The 21,199-nt window shown below is 32.2% G+C and overlaps 1 protein-coding gene and 1 long non-coding RNA gene across 3 annotated transcripts in view; one reads left to right on the top strand and one right to left on the bottom strand.

Annotated features, from left to right (window-relative positions):
- PCDH15 (protocadherin related 15) overlaps positions 1–21,199 on the bottom strand; it is a 1,663,341-nt gene that overhangs the window by 1,595,192 nt on the left and 46,950 nt on the right. The window lies entirely within an intron of this gene.
- LOC140850576 (uncharacterized) lies at positions 260–7,896 on the top strand. Its single transcript, XR_012133516.1, has 3 exons — positions 260–335; positions 5,917–5,976; positions 7,631–7,896. It is a non-coding gene; the product is annotated as an uncharacterized lncRNA (long non-coding RNA).

Raw genomic sequence — 21,199 nt, 5'->3', positions numbered from 1 at the left:
ATAAAAAAGTGATGTGAGTCCTATATATAACATAGTTTTTCAATTCTGTAGAACAAAAGTAAAAAACATTAAAGATCAAAGATGACCACAGATGTATTTTTGTTCTTTCCACTGAGTAGTAGAACCTCATTTCCCTCCCTTTGAAAACAGACTGCCCTTACTGATTTCCTTGGCCAACGCCAAGGAACGCAGCTCATGCAACATTCTGGAATTTTGAGGCTAGGTCATAAAAATCATTGAGATTCATTCAGTCTTCTTGAAATTATTCTGGGAAACCAGCCACCTTGTGAATGATTCTTCTATCTTGATATTATCATGCAGCAAGGAAGCACAAGGTAACAATATAAGGAGGCTGGAGAGAGTGAGAGAAGGAGAAGAGAGATGGGATGGGGGGTGAATCTGACTAGTCCTAGATGTTCAGCCATCCCAGTTGTGGTGCCGGATGTATGAGCTGGGAAGCCACCCTAGTCATTCCATCATTTCAGCCCCAAGATCATGACATATGGAAGAATGAGAAATCCAGATGAAAGTCAGACTGAGAATAAGGCCCCAGTTGGGGTCATTCCAGCTACATCCAAATTTTTGAGGCATTTTAGCTCAGACTCCACTTATCACAGAACTAAAATAAACTGTCCCTGTTAAGCCACAAATTCCAGATACAAAACACGGTGAGCCAGATAAAATAGTTGTAATTTTGTGCTGCAGATGCTTGAGTTGCTGTTACACAGCAACAGACAGCTGAGACAGACATAATGTTAAAAAGAAAATGTCTGAAATATCATCTCGGGCTACATTGTTAAGGCCCTGCTTCAATGCCCCCAGTGACTGGGTTCTGAAAGCAATGGGGAATTATGTAAGGGAGATATTTAGGTATGACTGAGTTTGATACATAAATCTGAAAGGTCACTCTAGATAATTTACAGATAATGGATTAGAGATAGGTGAATCCTGAAAGGGAGGTTTCTCAGGAGGGTATTCTTTTTATTCACATGTACTGTGTGAAAAGTATGGACTTAGGTGCCAAGGGGTTAAATGTAAAACAATGATAAAGTCTCTGTGTTCAAAGCTTACACTTCTGTAAGAATGTCCAGTAAATCTCTGTGAATACTTCCTATGCAATATGGAAAGCTGTAAGGGTCAGAAGAGGCAGACAAAAAGAAATGGGAAAAGTGAAAAGAAGTAGAGAGTGTAGGGGACACAGTTTTTTGGAGAAAGTGGAATTTATAAAGTAAGGCTTGAAGAATAGGTAGGATAATGACAGCTGGAATTAGACAAGCAGTAAAAATAGAAGGAAGATTTGATTAAAGGGGACAAACTGTTAAAATCAAAGAGACCTTGGAACAACAATATGCAAAAAAGCATGACTTCCAGTACTCTTAACATCTTTAACACATTGATTGGAAATAGATTGAATAAAAAATAAAATGAAAATATGGATTGGAACTAGAGAAGCTAAAAATTGAAAATAAATCATATTATATTAAAGTAACATGGATGACACACATTTCGGTCATCTCATTTTAACTTTAAAGCCTAAATTAATATAACTACAGTAAAGTTTGCTGAAGAAAAACTGACATATCTAGTTAGGTGAGGGTTTTTTCCAGCACACATTCAAATTGTTCTGATTCAAAATATTATATTATTGATTTTCATTGCTTTAATTACTAAAACATGTTGTATAATAAGATTGACAAGAAATAGAAGTTTAATGCATTCTCGGATAGCAGGAAGTGTTTATATCCCTTTAAATATACTTGAAAATAATTGAAGAACAAAAAATAATAGTTTTGGCTAAAGAAAATCAATAAAACAATACAACAAGAAATAATATAATTTCAACTAAAATTAAATATCAAGTAATTTTGAGATGAAGATAAATCAACTAAACATAACACTATTTTCTTTTTCACTACTGTGGTAGTTAGGCTCTATAAATAAGAGTTAATGCACTTAAAAGAGAGTTGTAGGTATGAAGTAGAAGTTGGACACCACAATCCACACCAGAGAGAATGAGACGGAGAGAAAGAGTGGTGTGGGATCTGTGGGTAGAGAGGGGCAGGGAGAGAGAAGAGGTAGAAGCTCTTACCCTTTTAATTTGAAGTAATTTTGCCAAGTGTATGTCTGTCTGGGGTCGGATACACTGCCGTCTTGTTATTTCCTAATGACTAGAAATTGGTATGTTTCCTTCCTCCTCAAATCTCTAAATAGGTTGACTGGGGAATTTAGGTGCAAAACAATCACCTCTTTGGTTATTAAAGCTGTCAATGAGGAGAGAAAATGAAGAATTTGTTTACAAAGGTCAACTGAAGGGCTATCCTTCATTGTCAGTTAGTACCCTAGGTAAAGAAGAAAACACAGTGCAGGTGATAGGGAAGCCCTATGTATAGGAAGGGCAAAGGAGAGGTTATAGGAGGTGAGAGGAGAGAAAAGTGAATGCACTATTCTGTTTTGCTTTGTATTTTTTTAGGAGGCTGTATATCTTTTCCCTCCTCAAAATCTCAATTAATTTGCTCCCATCTTCTCTTTGAGTTCTGGTCCATTTACTGTTCCATAGAAATTCCTACCTATTTTCTTTTTCTTGTTTTATAGACACATCATAATCTTTCTCAATCTCAATACCTAGCACAACTTCTGGTACCAATAAGAAAGAGGAGTTTGGGCAAGGGGCAAAAAGAGATTGAGAAAGGAGTGATTGAATGAATAAATGTATTCCTTTTATCTGATGTATTCATTTAAATGTAATCATAGTGTTGTATTTCTACCTTCTATCCATATAACTTTAGTGCTGTGAAAATGAAGTATGGTGCAATTAATTCTGTCTTTACTTATTCAAAGATATGCTGGTGACATATTAATAAAAAGCATAAGGATTATTTCCTATTCATCAAATCACTCCCCATTATGATTTTTCTCTGGGGAAGTAAGAAACTGTGGTTTCATTAAAAATCTCTATTGTCTAGGTGTGCATGTAAGAATATGTCCTCAATACTGCCAGAATGTCCTTGAGCACAAAAGTCCATGCACAGAGGCTTGGAACAATGGATGTAAGAATTGATTATATAGCCAAGGCCTAAATTTAAACATGTTAATTTTATACAGAACTACTATTATTTAACATTTTTAAAGACAAAAAACATTTGGCTCTGCTATCATTTAAATTTGATAGCATAGAAATCTTTAATTGTTTCACTAAATCTGTTCTCAAAAAAATTTACATGTACAATAAACGCACTGCAAGGAAAACAAGCTTAAAATAAAAATAATGTTTTCCATAAGCATGGAAATACCATCTTTACAATCTTATACTATTTTGTTCTACATGTTTCAAGAATGATTGCCTCTCCTAAGACGTATCTATTGATGTTTTAATTTTTTAAAATAATAAAAAAGTGACAGATGATCTTCCTTTCAGTATTTGAGACAAAAGGTTTTATAATGAATCCCATGGTCTCTAGAGGAGTAGGTTACATTATAAACTCTTAGCACATTTTGAGGTAAGGAAAATCCTGGCACAAATCTCATTTATGAAAGAGGTACAAAATAATATACACATGATTAATATTTGAAATGCAACAGTTCGCAACCCACCACTGATTGTTAAGATGCACTAGCATTTCACTAACTTCAGTGCCATTGTAATTTCAAAATATCAAAATTCTTCTTTTTGTCTTTATAGCCATTATAAAAATAGAAGCTATTTGTAGCAAGTTTTTATGACAGTAGACTTAACCACAGGATCTTTAATTCCTAAGAATGAATCACATTGCTAAATTCAATTCAGCTGTCCATTTCTTATTCTTTCAATTACTGTTGACAATAGCAATTTTAAGGTTACCTAATGTAACTTACAATTATATGTATTCTACATGAAGACATGCTTTTAGCAAAGGCTCTACAGAATCCATCGTAATATTTTATAGTAGCTAAAATGTATAAATAATCTTTGAGTCCAATAATGAGAGATTTATTTATTCTATAAATACTAATTTTACTATTTGAGGGGAGATAATATAGCTTTTAAAAACACCTAGTAAAAGAGTTTTTAGTGATATGTTCCCAGAACAAGCTGACACTATTGGAGGGAAGAAAAGCAGATTACAAAACAGTATTATCTTAATCTATGTAGATAACAAAATGATACATGAATAAAAAAAAAGACTGAAAAAATAAGTATAATCAATGTAAATGTAACAATTTCTGAGAGGTATTATTGAGACTGATTTTAACTATTATTTTGAATTTTCATTGTTTTCTAATTTTCCAAAAAGAGTATGTATTCATTGTGAAATCAAAGAAAAATAATGTTTTTCTTTAAAAGGAACTGATGGATATTGAACTTCAGTTAAACCTGTCCTGTAAATTTACAAATCCTTTGAGGTAAAAAAAATCTCCACTTTTTTCTTTACCTAAGGAAATGCGTAATTTAGCATTCCTTTGTCCTTATTTCTTCTTCAATACCTGAATGGTTTTCCACATCTAAATAACTTTTTATGTAAAGCCCTCATTAAAAGTCTAGTAAAAAAATAAAAATAAAAAGTAGTTACCTGTATCTGTTAATATTAGATTTCACAGCAAATGTATTTCTTGTCTTGTATCCTTATTCTGTTACTTTATAGTCAGAATTATTCAGAGAAGGTTAACGTACTTTAAAGTAGCAAGCAATTCTTTTTTAATTTAATAGAGATGATTTGCTAGATTTTAGTCCTAAGATTTATGTGAATAAAGAAAATGTTGACATGTCTTTTATTAGAAACCTATTTTTAGATATTTTAAAAATAGAAATTTATTTAAATATCTAAAAGGTACTGTCAAGATTTGTGAAATAATAAAATATTTTATGTACTTGTACACAACTTGAGCTATGTGGGAACAAAAGAAAAACTGAATTCTAAAGATGAATATTTCCTGTAATTGTGAGCTGAACTTCTATTTTTGTGCTCCAAATCAAAGGTTAAGAAACTTTCAAATATAAGCAGTAATTGGTACTTCATAATTTTAAAAAGGTAATTAATATGATTGTTGTAATCAACATTCTATTGGCAGAAAGGTTATTGTTTTTTGAGTGCATTATTTGAGAATTAGTGAATACCAATTCCAAATATGCTTTGAAAACATTAATGACTGCATTATGTAATATAATGACTTCTATTTAAAACTATTAGAAATACATTAACTAAAAGAGGAAAAACAACCAAATCATTTTTTCATCCCAAAAGGGATTTTTCCCCTTAATATTAAGGGAATACTGAACGATGTTTGTCCTTAGGAATAATTTAAACTTAAATTTATTAATTAATGTAATTTTGGTGAAGAAGTATACAGATAACTTCACTTCTTAAATTAAAATAAAACCAATTGAGAGAAGTGAACAAATAAAAAAGATAGCAGAAAGTTACAATTTTTATACATAGTGCATATAAAAGTTATAAAGATTTGAATTATATGAATATATCCCTAAAATTCTCTTAAATTGTCTCTTATAATTAGATAAATCCTTTATCACAATATAAGTTATGGATTACACTCTTAGTTTAGGTCTTTTCTACCAGTAGGGTAACAATAACTATCAAATCCAAATTCACAGAAATTTGTGTTGTTTACTCCTGGACATTTGATTTATATTCAGCACATATGATACATATCATAAATAGTGGTTGAACTGAGTAATTGTAACCCCTAAATTCTGCAAGCAAAAACCTTACACACAATCCAATAATTTAAAAAAATCATTATGACTCACCAAAGGCTTGGAAATAGTTTGCTCATCCTGTATAAGAGGATTTTTTTTTTCATTCTTTAAAACATTAACTTATTTTAACATAAAAACATTGAAATTACATTTTTTAATGAATATTCATTGTAACTTTTGCATGTTTCCTTCCAATGTTCTCTCCTGGTGGTATGCAACGTTAGACTCAAACTGGGCTCTGAACTCAGCTTCCTGGGCCTCGCTTATAAACCGTGGGAATATACGTAAGTGACATGACTCTGGATATCTTAAATTTTTCCCTCTCTAAAATGGAGATGAAATTTTATCTACACCACAGGGCTACTGTAACATTAAATGATATAACAAGTATAGTGTCCATGATATACTGAGTGTCCATTATAGTCTAAGTTATCGATGTATGTTAGGTATAGTTATGACTGTGGGGAAAATGATTTTGACCCCTAGCCCTCTTTAAAGAAACCACACAAAACATTGGAAATTAGGTTGAATTTGGACAAGTTAAATATGTTTATTTAGATTTGCATAAGAAGAACTAAGTTTTAACACCTAGCTAATAGAAAACTAGCCCCTAAAATCTTCTGGGAATAGAAAGCTATAGACTCTGTACTCAAGAAAGGGTGTGTAAAATTCATGCTAGTTCACACTACGTCAACCCATTCAAAGAAATTTCTCAACACGCATTTAGAACCAGTGATCTAATAAATATGCAGAAATTTTCAGAAAGGATGAGATATATATTCCACTGTCAACTCTGCATTAACAAGCTGTCAATTTCTTTTGTTCTTTATATCCCTTTCTTTAAGTTGGGCATAACTATATTTTTTTCTTAGTTTTTACAAGTATGAAAGGATACATAGTAGTACATGTAGGTATACTCTAGAAGGTTTTTATTTTCTATTTATTAATAGAATTTATTTTTCGACCAGTTTTAGATTTACAGAAAAGTTGAGCAGATATTACAGAGTCCTGCACATTTCTTTAACATCCTATTTTAATATGGTGCACTTGTTACAATTAATGAACCAATACTAATTTGTTATCATTAACTAAAGTCCATTAAGTCCATGGTTAATTCAAACTCCCTTAACTTTTATCTAATACCCTCCTTCTGTTCCAGTATCCCACTAAGAATATCATATAACATTTAGTTTTACACTTTATAAAGCACATTATGTTTTGTCCTCTTAAGTTCCTGTCGGTTGTGACAGTTTCTCAGACTTTCTTTGTTTTTGTTGACCTTCACAGTTTTGAGGGACATTGACCAGAAATATTGTAAGATACTCCTCTGTTGAAATTTGCCTGATTTATTTTTCATGATAAGACTGTAGTTATGGATTTGGGGGTCAGTCTAGAAGGATTTTTAATGAACTCTTTCTTCAATACACGCTATCAATTTCTCCTCTGCTACTTTCAGAGAGTCAATATGTCATTGATTGATAGTGTAGTTTTCTACCTTTAGGATAATGATCTAAAATTATATAATAAAACTATTGTTTGGGGCATACCATATATTTCTAAATGGAATTAAAATCAATAATAAAAACTACTAATTTAAAAAACTGTGTGCTAAAGTTTTTGTGATACATTTAATCCTCACAATACCCCCTAAGAGACACAGTGTATTCCTGCTGGCAAAAACATGCAAAATGGGCTTTCCAATTAAGTGATTTGCCCCTGGTCACACAACTCATTATTGACAGAACTGAGACATAAAATTGCTTGCTTCTCTTTTCAATCACTACATTACACAACACTTTCAATACAAGCAAACATTTTTCCCCTTCAAATTTGCTCTGCTTCTTTAATATTTAAAACTGATTTGATCCTAAATTTAGTAAGGGGCAATGGTTATATGATGCAGTTCTCTCCCTGAATATGTGTTTTATTATTCCCTAGAGAATACTCCTTCTCAGGTTTTGATTTAAAGGAAGAGGAGGAAGTGATTGAAGACCATTTATTGGAAAGACTACATTTGAAATTAAATATTAAAGAGACATGGAAATATTGAAGTAGAAAATACACGAGTTACTGCAATCTTTGAACGACAGGTTGGAAGTAAAGAGTGCTTGAAGGATTTTTTTTCCACATTCGGAGGATTTCAAAGAATGTAGTCTTAATTATTGCAGATGAATATAAAAGGTATAAAAATTTTAAGAACACGAAGTGTCTACCATATAGCTGAGGAAAATAAAAATTAACTATTATTTAGTATAGTAGCTCTCCTTAGTTGCATTATTCTCACTCTCCATGATTCACCTTACCCTAGTAAAGGAATTGGTTCCTTCATTTTTAGTTATCATCAGATTTTCATTAATATCAATTATCATTAATAATTTTGTTTTATGCTTCTGTATCTTAAACATTTATTTTTGCATATTTTAACTTTATAAAACTTCAAACTCATTTAAATATTCTTCTACATCTTGTCTTCTTTATCTCACTCCCTCCCTTCCGCCTCCCTCTTTCTGTATGTGTGTGCGTGTGTGTGTGTGTGTGTGTGTGTGTGTGTGTGTGTGTCTGGTACCTAGATTTTCACTTGTTTTTTAATGATAATACCCCAACATACAGATTGTCTCAATTAGGACAGTTAGACTTTTCCAAATTTCTGATATTAAACATGCATTATAATGAAAATTATTGCACATTTCACCTTGTTTCTGTGAAAGAAAATTTCTCTTGGACCTCAGATTCACACTGAAGAATGAAACTGCTGAGATATCTATTGCAGCGTATCTTTACATATCTTTGGCTTTACTAGATATTGTAAACTTGCTCTCCAAAATGTTATGCTGATTCGCAGCCAATGGAAATTTAATTTCTGATGTTCTTTCCAAAATTTGGAAATATGAGATAGTTTTAATTTATATTTTTAACAAAGTGGGTTTAAAATAATTTACACTGAATTTTACTGATACTAATAAAGTTGAGTATATAATTGTATTTGTTAATCATGTGGATTTCCTCTTTATTGAACTGTCTTTTCATTAAGTTTGGCCATGTGGCAGAGGGAGTTATCTTGAAATTATTTTTAGTTCCATGAAATTTTCCTATATTAGATTTTCTTAATAAAACCTAGACTAATAAAATGAATTTTAGAGTACTTACTAATTTTTACTTTTGTGGAGAGTATTCTGATGTAAGACCATGTGACCAGAACTGCCTATCATAAATTGGGTTTGGTCAGAGTTGACAAGTCAAAGGGAGGCCTGCCAACCAGTAACCCATGTGGGCTGGAAGTGTCGCCTTTAACATCAGACAGAAGTGGAGTCAGGGAACACACACAGTACATGAAAGCACAGCCCTGTGTCATCCACTACCACTGCACTATGGCTTTCCCCACAGCTCAAACTTATGTCCAAATTAGGTTACCTTATGATGAATTAATGGAGAAGGATAAAGGCTAACCTTGCTTAAGGTAGGTTTGCTGGGTATGAGATGCAAGTAATAAAGGACTGCTGCTGTGCTAAAGCCAAAATCAGGAGTGGTCTTGAAGGTCAAAAGTTTGGAAAATCCACCCAATGGACACTACTTCATCCACTTTGTCTGGAAATAAGAATGGACCAAGATAAGACTATATATACTGACTTGTGGGAGTCATGAAGAGCTTGAATGTTCAATGGCCTGGACAAAGAAAGCTTGGAAGGTTAAAGATAAGGAGTGTTGGAAATACGTCGTTGGAATGGGCTTATAGAGGTGATCATAAGGTATAAAGGCCCTTGAACCTTACGTCAGGGCTAACTAACTAGCCCTTAACATGGAAAGGCACTAAGTGACCAAGTAGAGTAACTAAGTCACTGGCAACCTAGCCTCTTCTTGGATAGTTCAGTGCTAGCACAACAGGTATGTCAGTGGGATGACCACTGTGGCAGGGATGGATGCTAAACATACAACCAACAGCATGAACTTCCATTCATCAAGTCTGATTATCTAAAGCCACAGATTATTGTCTATTTTACAGCCACAGTGCTGAATCCCTGTTCTGGCACCACCTTTTAAGAGAACCAGTCAATTTCTTAGGGACAAGTTGATGATATTGGGTTCATCCCACTTTTGAAGAAGTGATTCATGTTGATGGGAACTGACTCATATCAATAGCCATTCATTTGCCTTTGTTGTCTGCAGGGTCTCAGCTAGAAATTCTATCCAAGGGCATCAGGATTTGATCTGCTGAAACAGGGTAGTACATAATATTTCATTGAACCAAGGAATACATTTTACATTCAATCTTTATTTTAGATAAAACAATCTGTAAGGGATTGCTTTTTGTAAAAATGATATAAAATTCTTATTCAGAGAATTGTTGCACATGCATAAAAGCACTTATTTTAGCTTTAAATAATTTTTAAGGTAAATGCTCACAAAACACTATATATAACATTATCTAGAATTCAGTCATAAGTTTGTTTTAAACTTGGGAAGATTATATTGACCAGTGATAAGTCATGTGTTCTACTCTCAGAATCTCCCCGTCTCAGAACTTGGAATATTTTGTCTTTCTTTTGTATCTACTCTGAATAGAAACGGTCTTTTAATATCACTTGAAAAATATCTGTTATTTTTGTTGGTGTTTAACATTTTAATTGAAGTAAAAGTAATCAAAAATGAAACAAATATCACAGATGTAGAGCAAAACAAATTGACACAAAGTAAATACATTTGTGTAATCCACACACAGGTAAAGAATTAAGACACGAACAATTCTCCAGGAGTCTCCCTCATGCCATCTCCCAATGCCTACTCTCTATCCAAATTCTAAGACCATAGATGTCCAGTAAGTGTTCAAGCTTAAGAATTACATTTCATTCTTGATCATGACCCTCTGCTCCAGCCCATAGGATACACTGCACATTGTAAGGCAAATCGCGGATGTTCAAGGACAAGTACTACCATCCTGAACAGAACTAAATTTATATCAATATAGCTGACAGAGCCTGTAATTATTCCAAGTTAACAGTGAATGTTTTCCTATCCTTGTTCAAGCTTCACACTGAAGACTGAGTTCTAAATTTTGAAAAGAAATGTTACATAAAATTTGTATTACAATTACATAAAGTGCAAAGTAATAGAAATTCAAAGAACAGGAACAACTAAGGTAAAGGACTTTCATACATGGCCATTATAAATGACAGGTATTTGAAGGCTAGAAGAATACTATTATTTCATATATGAAAAATGAATAAAAATATGTATTGAAATCTCAGAGCATTATTTGCTTTATCACAATTAAAGGTGGTTAATAGGTTTGTTTTTATCAGTTTTAAAGTAAACTACTGATATTGAAATTTAAAAATCATATTGCAAGTATAATACAAATAGTATTAACTAGAATAAAATATCTACAGTTGGAATTTTCATAATCAGGGTTAACTCAGTCAAAATATCTAACAGAATTCAGTCATGTATATGTAAATGGTAAATGTCTTCACTTTCTCCCACACACCCTTCTTAAGCAACAGTTTTCCTTAAGAAAAATTATTTTCCAATATTATGTATAGTTCCCTTTACATATTTTGAACTATCATTGAATTTTTACATTCAAACAATAAAATTCTCAATCACAAAGAATGTCTCTAAATGCCACCACAAATAAACTGTAAAACATTCAGTGATTATATTCCTAGACTTAAGGAGCTCTGCAGACCATTCAGGCTAAGCCATTCTCCAATGCAGGGAAGATCAATATTAAAAGACAATCAGTGAACTTTCTATTGTCCCCCTTCAAATGTTTGCATAATGACATATACCATTATAAGATGGCCTGACAATTCTGGAAATGTAAATTAAGTTTCTATAATAATTGACGCTATTTTGACAGATTCTTAGGTATGCATAAATTTTTATAGTATTTTTTTCTCCCTCAACCACTACAGGAAACAACAAAGGTAAAAATCAGAGAAATGGCCAGAATACAAAGGAATGCATGATATGCATAAATTTTACAATTAGTAATTCTCAGGATAGTAGTGCCAATGTTTTTCCACCATTATTGATTGTTTCTCAAATACACAAACAACATTTGCAAGTGTGCACATCAAGAATGTGATTCTTTATTCTCTCTCTCTCTGGGTTGTCTAACAAGGATTCCCTTAAGTGTCAGGGGAAGCATAAATATCCAAGGGTCTTTTTTATTGAAGTATAGCTGATATACAATATTACATTGGTTCCAAGTATACAACATAATGATTTGATGGTTATCTACATATTAAATGATCACCCTAGCTAATATGATTGCAATTTGTCAATGTAGAATGATGTTATAGAATTATTGACTGTATTCTCTATGCTGTACTTTCATCCTGTGACTAATTTATATTATGATTGAGATTTTGTATCTGTGGGTCTTTTAAAAATATGCCTCTGAGAATACACTCAGGTATTTGATACATAGTTCTCCATTGAAGCTTGAGAAATCCCAGATGACTTTGATAACACTTAACCTGGGACAGGCATTTTGGAAGCATTAAAACCCTATTATATATTAAAACATAGTGAATCATCAACTGTAAATCAGTGCTGCCATGAATGAAAGTAATGTCACCATAGAGTACCAGTGATCCTAAAACTTTCCCTTTTTTGATAGTGTTTATTACATGAATTCCAACTCTTAAGTCCTGTGACATCTCTGTAAATTACATTTCAGTGTCATCATATACCTTTACAGCCAATGATAATATACCTTTGTGCTAATAAATGTAGGTTTAGTGAGCCACAAAATTATTAAGCCATTAACAAGAAATTTTGCTACTTATAGGAATATAAATCTAATTAAGTATAATATTAGCTTTTGGCTACAACAATTTCAAGATTAGAAGTTCAACTTCACTTGTATTTTAAGTAAGAAATACATGTGTTTTTGGTAAAAATGTCTAGTTTTAAAAAAGTTCAATAGTTTAAGATACTCTGGAAAGGTCATTTAGAAACACTCTGGAAACAAGAGAGATATGTATTTAAGAAAGAGCTCAGGCATTACTTAGGGATTAACCTGAAAAGTTGAGTAAAATATTTTCACAGACAAAGCTGAAGAATTCATCTTTAAGAAGAAAGCAAGGTAAAACTGAAGGTCTGAAATGACCTTTGAAAACTGTGAAGTTAACAATTCTCCACACCATTAAACATTTTATGTAAAATTTCTTTTAGAACCAAGTCAGGAACACACATGAGATACTTTTGAAAAACTAGATTACTATGAAGCCCTTGGATTTCAGGCAAACTAACCTTGTTTATTTTCCTACAGCATGAACTAAACTTCATCATCATACTTTTGAAAATTACCTGAAATTGTTAGAATGTATTTATCCAAAGTCATCTATATTGACACTTTACAGCAGGATAGGATAAAACAATGCCTAATTTCATGATTAATAATTGTCTTTGTCCATGGTATATTAATTACTATTTTTTGAAAGAGCACATTCTGAAACAATGTTATTTGAGGGCTGCACATGGGATGCTCCTGTTCCCAAATATACCCCTTAATCTACTTTTAACATAAATTCCATGAACTGAACATCATTTGTTTGCCTTACAATAGCACTCTTAAAATATACATTTTAAATCAGTTGTTACTTGAGAACAATGGAATAAAGTTTCAGAAAGAGGAGAGAGGCATATATTTTTCACCCATATCAACAGCTGCCATTTTTCAGACATCCTTAATTTATGAGTCATTTTTCAAGAATAGAAAAAGCAAGTAGTATAGTTAATGAAATAAGAAATGAGCCTCAATATTATTACAATCATGACATTTGCTGGTTACAGAGATTCCCCTTGTTTAAGGTTAATTTTTCAATTAAGATTCTACATGTCATTTTGTGATTTGTAGTCAGGGGGTCATTTCAGAAGACTTAGAATTAACCTTTTATTAAGTTAATAATTGACCTAGCTTCTACCTTTGTGCTTTTTGTTTAACATAACACATTCCCCACAGATATCCTTTAATTTTCTTTCATATTTTGGGGGCTCTAGTCCTACACACTAACAATCTCAAGGTTAGTAACATTTGAAAATTATTTTAATAATTTAAAAAAATTCATCATTGCTTCAGCATTTTAGTGTTTATGCTTCCCAAGGAGGTATTATAAAAAAGCATTTACAAAGACAGAACTTCATTTTAGGTGGAAAATTATATCTAAATGGCATTGTTGTCCTTAATTTACTACTTTATACATCTCTTATCAATAAAATGGAAATTATGTTATCTAGTTTATAGAATTGTCCTAAGGATTGAGTCAAATAATATTTTTAAATATTAAAAATGTGTGTGTGTGTATATATATATATGATAGAAAAAAAGCTTGCATTTTCCTTCAAATAAATACATAAAAGTCTCAAACTTCTGTTTAGAATCATTTCAAGTTCATTTTCTAGAAAATAAAGAAGAGGCATCATGGCGCAACAAAATAAGTTTAGAATCAAGCATACCCATATTCAAAATACAGGTTTGCCACATTGCTGAGCAATATATTGAACTTCTATAAATTCCAGTATCTATATGGCAATGCCTGGATGCCAAGTCCATTGCTGAATATTTAATTAAGATAATACATAAGAAATCAGTGTTCAGCAGTATTAGGCACCTAAATAATAGTAAATAAAACTGAGATTTATACATTAAATGGAAAGGAAACATAATAGTAAGTAAAACTATTTAAGTAATTTTAAAAGTTAAAATTGAAGAGAATCAAATATAATAGCAATACACCCAAGTTATATCTATCTGAGAATGGAAAGACTTTGTAAGGAAGGATATGTGTGGGACAAAAAGAAGGATGCACAGATTCTGGTTTGCATAACTGGATGGAGAGTCATGTCTTTCATGGAAACATCATAAAACAACCTGGTTTAAAAGGATAAAATTACGAGTTTTGTTTTGAATAAGCTGAATTGGCGATAGATCATTGAGACATCCAAAGGACAATGTTGTGCTGTCAATGCATTAGAATTATTTGGAAGGGGTTCTGGCATATGGTAATTGTTTAAATGTCATTTATGATTATTGTTGCCATTCACAGATTCCAAGCTCAGAAGAGAAATTTGAACCAGAAATATAAGTTTGTGAGTCATCTGCAGTCTCAACAAAAAAGTATGGGGCTCAAAAAAATTCATATTGTTCAGTGTTGGACAAAAATGACCTGGCCTTTATACTACGTGCCCCATTGGTTACTGCATGTGGGCTTCCTTTTGGGGTAATATCTTTGGGTGAGGCAGCTCTCTGGTGTTGAGGGAAATCCCTGGGGGAATGAAGAGGGAACTGGCATGTAAAGTACGCCTGCAGAGAGTACTCCTAACATCAGGGCAACAAGTCCATTTCTGAAGAGTGATTAGGCCAATGAATCATTGTGATCACCACTCTCCTAATTATGCATCACCACATCTACACACTCTCAGGTAATATCATTTAACCTGGTCAGTCCTAAACTATTAATATCCTGTGTCTTTGGTATATACTTTGGGGAGCACTGTGTAACTCTGGGGAAAAATATTTTTCCAGCCCTGGGCAAAACACCTTTGAAATCAAAATCAGTCAAAGGGAGAAATAAAGTGGGAGAAACCGATTTATTGCTTACAAGCAGTTGTCCACTTCTGCTCGCCTGTGTCTCTCATGACCCAGTTGCAAAAAAGGGACCCCACCCAACCTATCCAGTTCAGATATGCCCTTGTTCCCCCTTGTAATTACCTATTGATGTGGAGATGGACTACCTCTCTCTCTGCCCCTTGGGAACACCTATCCATATGGAGATGCACTAAGGCCAGGGGAGAGATTCTGGAAATATTGCAATTTCACCCACACATTGGTATAAATTTCCCTTTTAATGACTGTACATGATAAAAGACATACAGGTTTGAAAGGAAGAATTAAAACTGTTCATAGATGACATTATCATCTATGCAAACAATCCAAAAACACTCCTATAACTAATAAGCAGTTGTAGTAATGTTTTCAAGATACTAGGTTAATATACAAAAGGCAATCCTTTCCTATATATCATCAATAAATAAAAAAATTTTAAATTAAATACACAATACCACATATATTAGCTACCAAAAAAAATGAAAGATTAAGTGTGTGTTCTGTTATACGGAGAAAACTACAAAATTCAGACAAAAGATATCAAAGAACTAAAGAAATGGAGAGCTTTTCCACATTCATGGATTGGTAGTCTCAATAATGTAAAATGTCAAATCTTCCCAACTTGATCTATAGATTCAATGCAATCTCAGTCAAAAATCCAGCAACTTATTTTATGAATATCAAGAAACTGATTCTATAGTTATTCTAAAGTTTTATAAATGGCAAAACAAAACAAAACAACACAGAATAACCAACACAATGAAGAAGAATAAAGTTGGAAGACTGATATCACCTGACTTCCATATTTTCCTTAAACCTGCAATATTCAAGACAGTGTGGTAGGGTTAAAGAACAAATATATTGATGGTATACAATACAGGGCCCCAAATAGACCCATATGAACTAATTTTTGACAAAGAAGCGAAGGTGATAATGGGGAAAAGACAACCTTTTCAACAAATGGTGCTGAGATAACTGGACATCCACATGCAAAAAAAAAAACAACTATGCACAGACCTTGCACCTTTCAAAAAATGTATCACAATCTAAACACAAAGCTATAAAAACTATAAAAGGTAACTGAGAGAAAACCTAGATTATGACATTAGATATGGAGATGACTTCTAAATTAGAAATCCACATGTACAATCCATGGAAGAAATTATTGATAAGCTAGATTTCATTAACTGAAAACTTAAGCTCTGCAAAAGAAAAAAAATGTGCTGTGAGAAGAATGAAAAAACACAGACTGGAATAAAATAAAATGACTGCAGAAGACACATCTTATAAAGGACTCATCCAAAATATACAAAGAACTCTTAAAAGTCTACAATAAGAAAATCAACAGTCCAGTTAAAAAATCAGCAAAGACTTTAACAGACGGTTCACCAAAAAAGATATTCAGATGGCAAATAAGTATATAAAAAGATGTTCTACATTGTATGTCACCAGGGTAATGAAAATTCAAACAATCTGCTACCACTGCACACCTATGAGAATGGCTATAACCCAGAACACTACAACACCAAATGGCCTGGATACTGAGCAACAGGAATTCTCTTTCAATGTTCGTAGAAATGCAAAATGGTACAGCCAGTTTGGAAAAGAGTTTGGAAATTCCTTACAAAAGCAAATATGTTATTCTCATACAACCAAGTGAAAGAAGCCAATATGAAAGGCCACTTTCAGTATAATTCCAACTATATGACATTCTGGAAAAGGCAAAACAAATATTGTTGACAGGAAGTAAGAGAGGGAGAAATGATAAGGCAAATTACAGAGTTTATTTTAGGGCAGTGAAATCCTTCCATATGATATTATAATGATGGACACAGGCTATTAGGAATTTATTCAAACCCATAAAATGTACACCACCAGGAGTGAACTGTATTGTAAACTACAGACTTTGGGTAACAGTGATGTGTCAATATAGGTAAATCAGTTGTAACAAATGAAGGATGTTGATAATGGGGTTGGTTAAGCATGAGGTGGAGCAAGGAATATACAGGAAATCTCTTTCCCTTCCACTCAATTTTGCTGTGGATCTAAAAGTACTATAAAAATAGTCTATGAAATAAAAAGATGTTCATTGCAAATCTTAATGTCTAATGGTGGAGTTACATGCCACAGATGCCTGAGAAAGTGCATCAGAAGTCAATTAAACTGGATTAGACAAGAAGAACATGTTGCTGTCCTTTGAACACCACTATGATTTGGGGTGGATTGTTTCCCAGCAGTAGGTAACTGATATCTATCCATAAAATGAAAGACCATGAACAATTTGAAAGAAAGAGGTGAATAATTGCATACTGGCATATGACATGGAAAACATGCTGAAGCAAATTAACAAGGAAAAACACAACAAACAAAACCATGAAGAATTTCTAATTCTACAGGCTATCTTAAAGCCTTCTAATAAGTTCCTTTTATTTCTCTTAAAAAATAAAAGACTGTATATGGTTTATGGGTCATGAAGGAAGTAAAGTTATCTATGCAATGAGATATTTCAATGCCTTCAAAATTACCAAAGAAAATGTGAGAGATCTTGTATTGCAGATGGAAATGTCACAAGATAAACCTGTAGCTTCTCAGGTTAGATATGACTACCCCCTGTAAGTTACCTACATTTTGTGTTAGCCTCATCCACATTCTCTCAACTTCTAGGCAAACAAGAGCAGAAAAGTATCCATTTATTCATTTGTGGAAATGTAAATTCTTGAGAAAAAAATAAATAAAAAGCAACTTAACAAATAAATATCTCCAAATTGTATTAAAGTCTTAATTAAGATTTATCTTTGATTTTTTTCCTTATAATTTTGTGAAAAAGAAATGAGAAACAGCCACTTCAGATGTAACACTGCCATGAGAATATCTTCAGACCATTTTTTTTCTGTTTCTGAGGAAATAAAGATAAACTATTATGTTCTAAATTTCTAAAATCAGTCTTATTTTCCTCATAATAATCTATTTTTAGAAGTAGAAACAAAAAATCCTCAGAAGAACGCATTAAAATAATGAAAACTCATTTAGAAAAATCTGGCAAGCATGAATCTATTTCTGTCAATATCTATGAATTATCACCCTCATACTAGTAAATTTTTTCAAACCAAAAATTACTCATGTGAGACAGAAGGTAACATGAGAATAATTAGTCAAAGAAAAAGGAAGCCTGACAAGTTAACACTGCCATCATTTATAATTAAAAGTGCTAATTTCTTTTCCTACAGAAAGCAAAAGCTCAGAGCAAACCAGAGGCATATATATATATATATCTTACATCAGGAAAATCAAGCTCTTTGCTCTCAAATATGGGATGGTAAGAAGTTCTCATCTTAAATTATTATAGGTTCTTAGTTTATGCAAATGGTCCATTTATGAATAGTTTCATTTGTTTCTTAAGTGAATTTAAGAATTCCATGCTGCATTTCTTTGACTTTATCTGTAATCATGTCTAGAAAAGACCTGTAAGTAAATAAATAAAGCTACTATGAACTAAACAGAGACAAATGCTAAAAATAGTTTATTAAATAATTTTTAGGAAGAAAATAATTCTGTGGAAGCTAATGCTGCTTTATCCATAGTTTAGAAACAGTCTTCATAGGTTTCCAATACTGTACAAAAATGTAGGCATGATATTTGATTCAAGTCTTACTGTAAATATATTATAAGAATATTAATTTACTTCAAAATTTAAAATTGTAAAAGGTTTGATAAATTCTAACATGGCATTTTATGAGGTTCAGGAACCAATTTTTTATCTGAGAGCACATTTATGAAATATTTTCAGTCAGGGAAAATATGCCTTGATATTCAAAGAGCATAAATTCTGATTTATATGATTTTTAAGAAAGCTTCTTTGTATTAAGTAATATATATTCACTTATACTGGGAATACGGTGACCTATACTATAGTGCATAATTTACAATTATATGTGTACAATACATACATGTGCATATAAATATTTTGAAGAAGTAGAAAATGTCTTCAAACGCTATTGATTTCCATCAGACTTAACACAAAGCATGACTTTCTAAAAGCATAGTTATTTTTTGTAACCACTTCCTTATCATTTGATGTAAATCATTTCTCCTTTCAAAATGTCATTGTTTATCTTGACATTAGCAAAGGCAATGATTATTACTTTTAGCTGTTTCCAATATATTAAAAAATAGTGCAAAGGATGCTATTACAGCAAAAGGGATATCCAAAACAAAATCCTCTAAATGTTTTTGTAAAAATAAGTGTGAAGATTTATAAATACAGGACTTTTTGTATAAATACTAAACAGAAATCCCAGCTACAGTAACATGTAATACATAAATATCACATTTTACTAGCTAATACTTTAAGAACTCTATAGCAAAGGAGTCCTGCATGACACGATGTGCCCCCACATAAGCCACTTAGAAAGTTTCAGTTAGAACTGTATCTTAAACTAGTTACTAATTTTTCAAAATTATTTATAAGGTTAAAAGTAATTATTTACTGAGTAGCACATTTTGTTTTGAATTGAAATCATTGTACATATTAGAAACTTCATAGTCTGAAACATAACTATAGGAAGGATGATTGCAAATAAATAAATACGAAGATAATGAGGACTGTAAGATGTAGACACTGATGTTCGGGAATGATAGGAATTGGATATAGATATTCCAATTTACACAATTCTGAGCTTAATTAATTGTGCCAACTTGCCCTAGATTTTAAAAATCTATTGTCTGTTGACTAATGCATTGTACCTTTGCAAAGTTGTAGAAGTGTATGGAGGCAACCAAGTATGACATATGTCCACTCAGATCTTATGTACTTGCCATTTTTCTTGCTGTAAACTACCTCTAAAGAATTCTGATTTTAATTAAAAATATCATTTTTTTTAGTATCATATGAGTTGTAAAATATTTCTGAGGAATGATTATGAGATAAACACTTGTATGTATTTTTTTAGAGTAGTGTTCCACCTTAGGAAACTGTTTTTGCAGTGAACAAAATAAAAGTGCTGACACATTTAGATTCACAGAGTAATGTTAAGGAATTTTGCTGACTTCTTTTGGGGCACAGCTACTCTGGAATTATTTAAAATGACATTTATAAAAGGATTGCCATGTCACACTTAATATGAATTCAAAACAACATATGCATGGTGGATGTTGGAAAAGATCCAGTACATTCTAGTTCCCTCACATTAGTTTCTAGCTCTGAAACTATTAATACAAAGATTTAGAAAGTAGACATTTTTATGTGATATAAACAACATAAAAGCAAGTATATTAAGATACACAATATTTTAAACATTAGTTAATTAAAAAATAATTATCTAGTGCCTACAATATGCTAAGCACTGCTGTAGGTGCAGGAAAAAGCAGTGACCTCCTGGAGTATATAGTCCATGTGGAGTAGATGAGGAGAGATAAATAACAAACATATATAAGCAAATATATGAATATCGAGTAGGGATTTCTCCTGGGATATAATAGAAAGCAGGAAATGGAAGAAACAATGTTGCAGGCGGCAAAAGTAGTATTACCCATTCTGTAAACAGGTGTCTCAGTGAAGGTTCCATTTTAGCAGGAAGCTGAATGAAATGAGGGAGAAAGCACGCTGTAAGGCCAAAAAGTGTTCACACAAAGGGCAATGATGAAATTTTAAAGCTTCAGAATGGTGTGTGCTTTAAGTTCTCCAAGACCAGCAAAAAGATCAGTAAGATGAGTAGTGCTGACACAAGCAAGGGATAAATAGAAAATACATCAGAGCAGTAACTACAGTGAGTAAGTTGGTATTTACACTAAATTCATTAAAAAATAGTAATTACTAACTCATATTTTCTTTATAACACAAAATAAGCAGCAGAATGCCCATTAAGAGAGGTATAAGAAAAAACACTTGTTTCAAG

The sequence above is a fragment of the Manis javanica genome, chromosome 7, assembly GCF_040802235.1.
Source record: "Manis javanica isolate MJ-LG chromosome 7, MJ_LKY, whole genome shotgun sequence".
Classification (NCBI taxonomy): domain Eukaryota; kingdom Metazoa; phylum Chordata; class Mammalia; order Pholidota; family Manidae; genus Manis; species Manis javanica.
The sequence above is the reverse complement of the archived record's forward strand: the minus strand, read 5'-3'. Positions and strand labels throughout refer to the sequence as shown.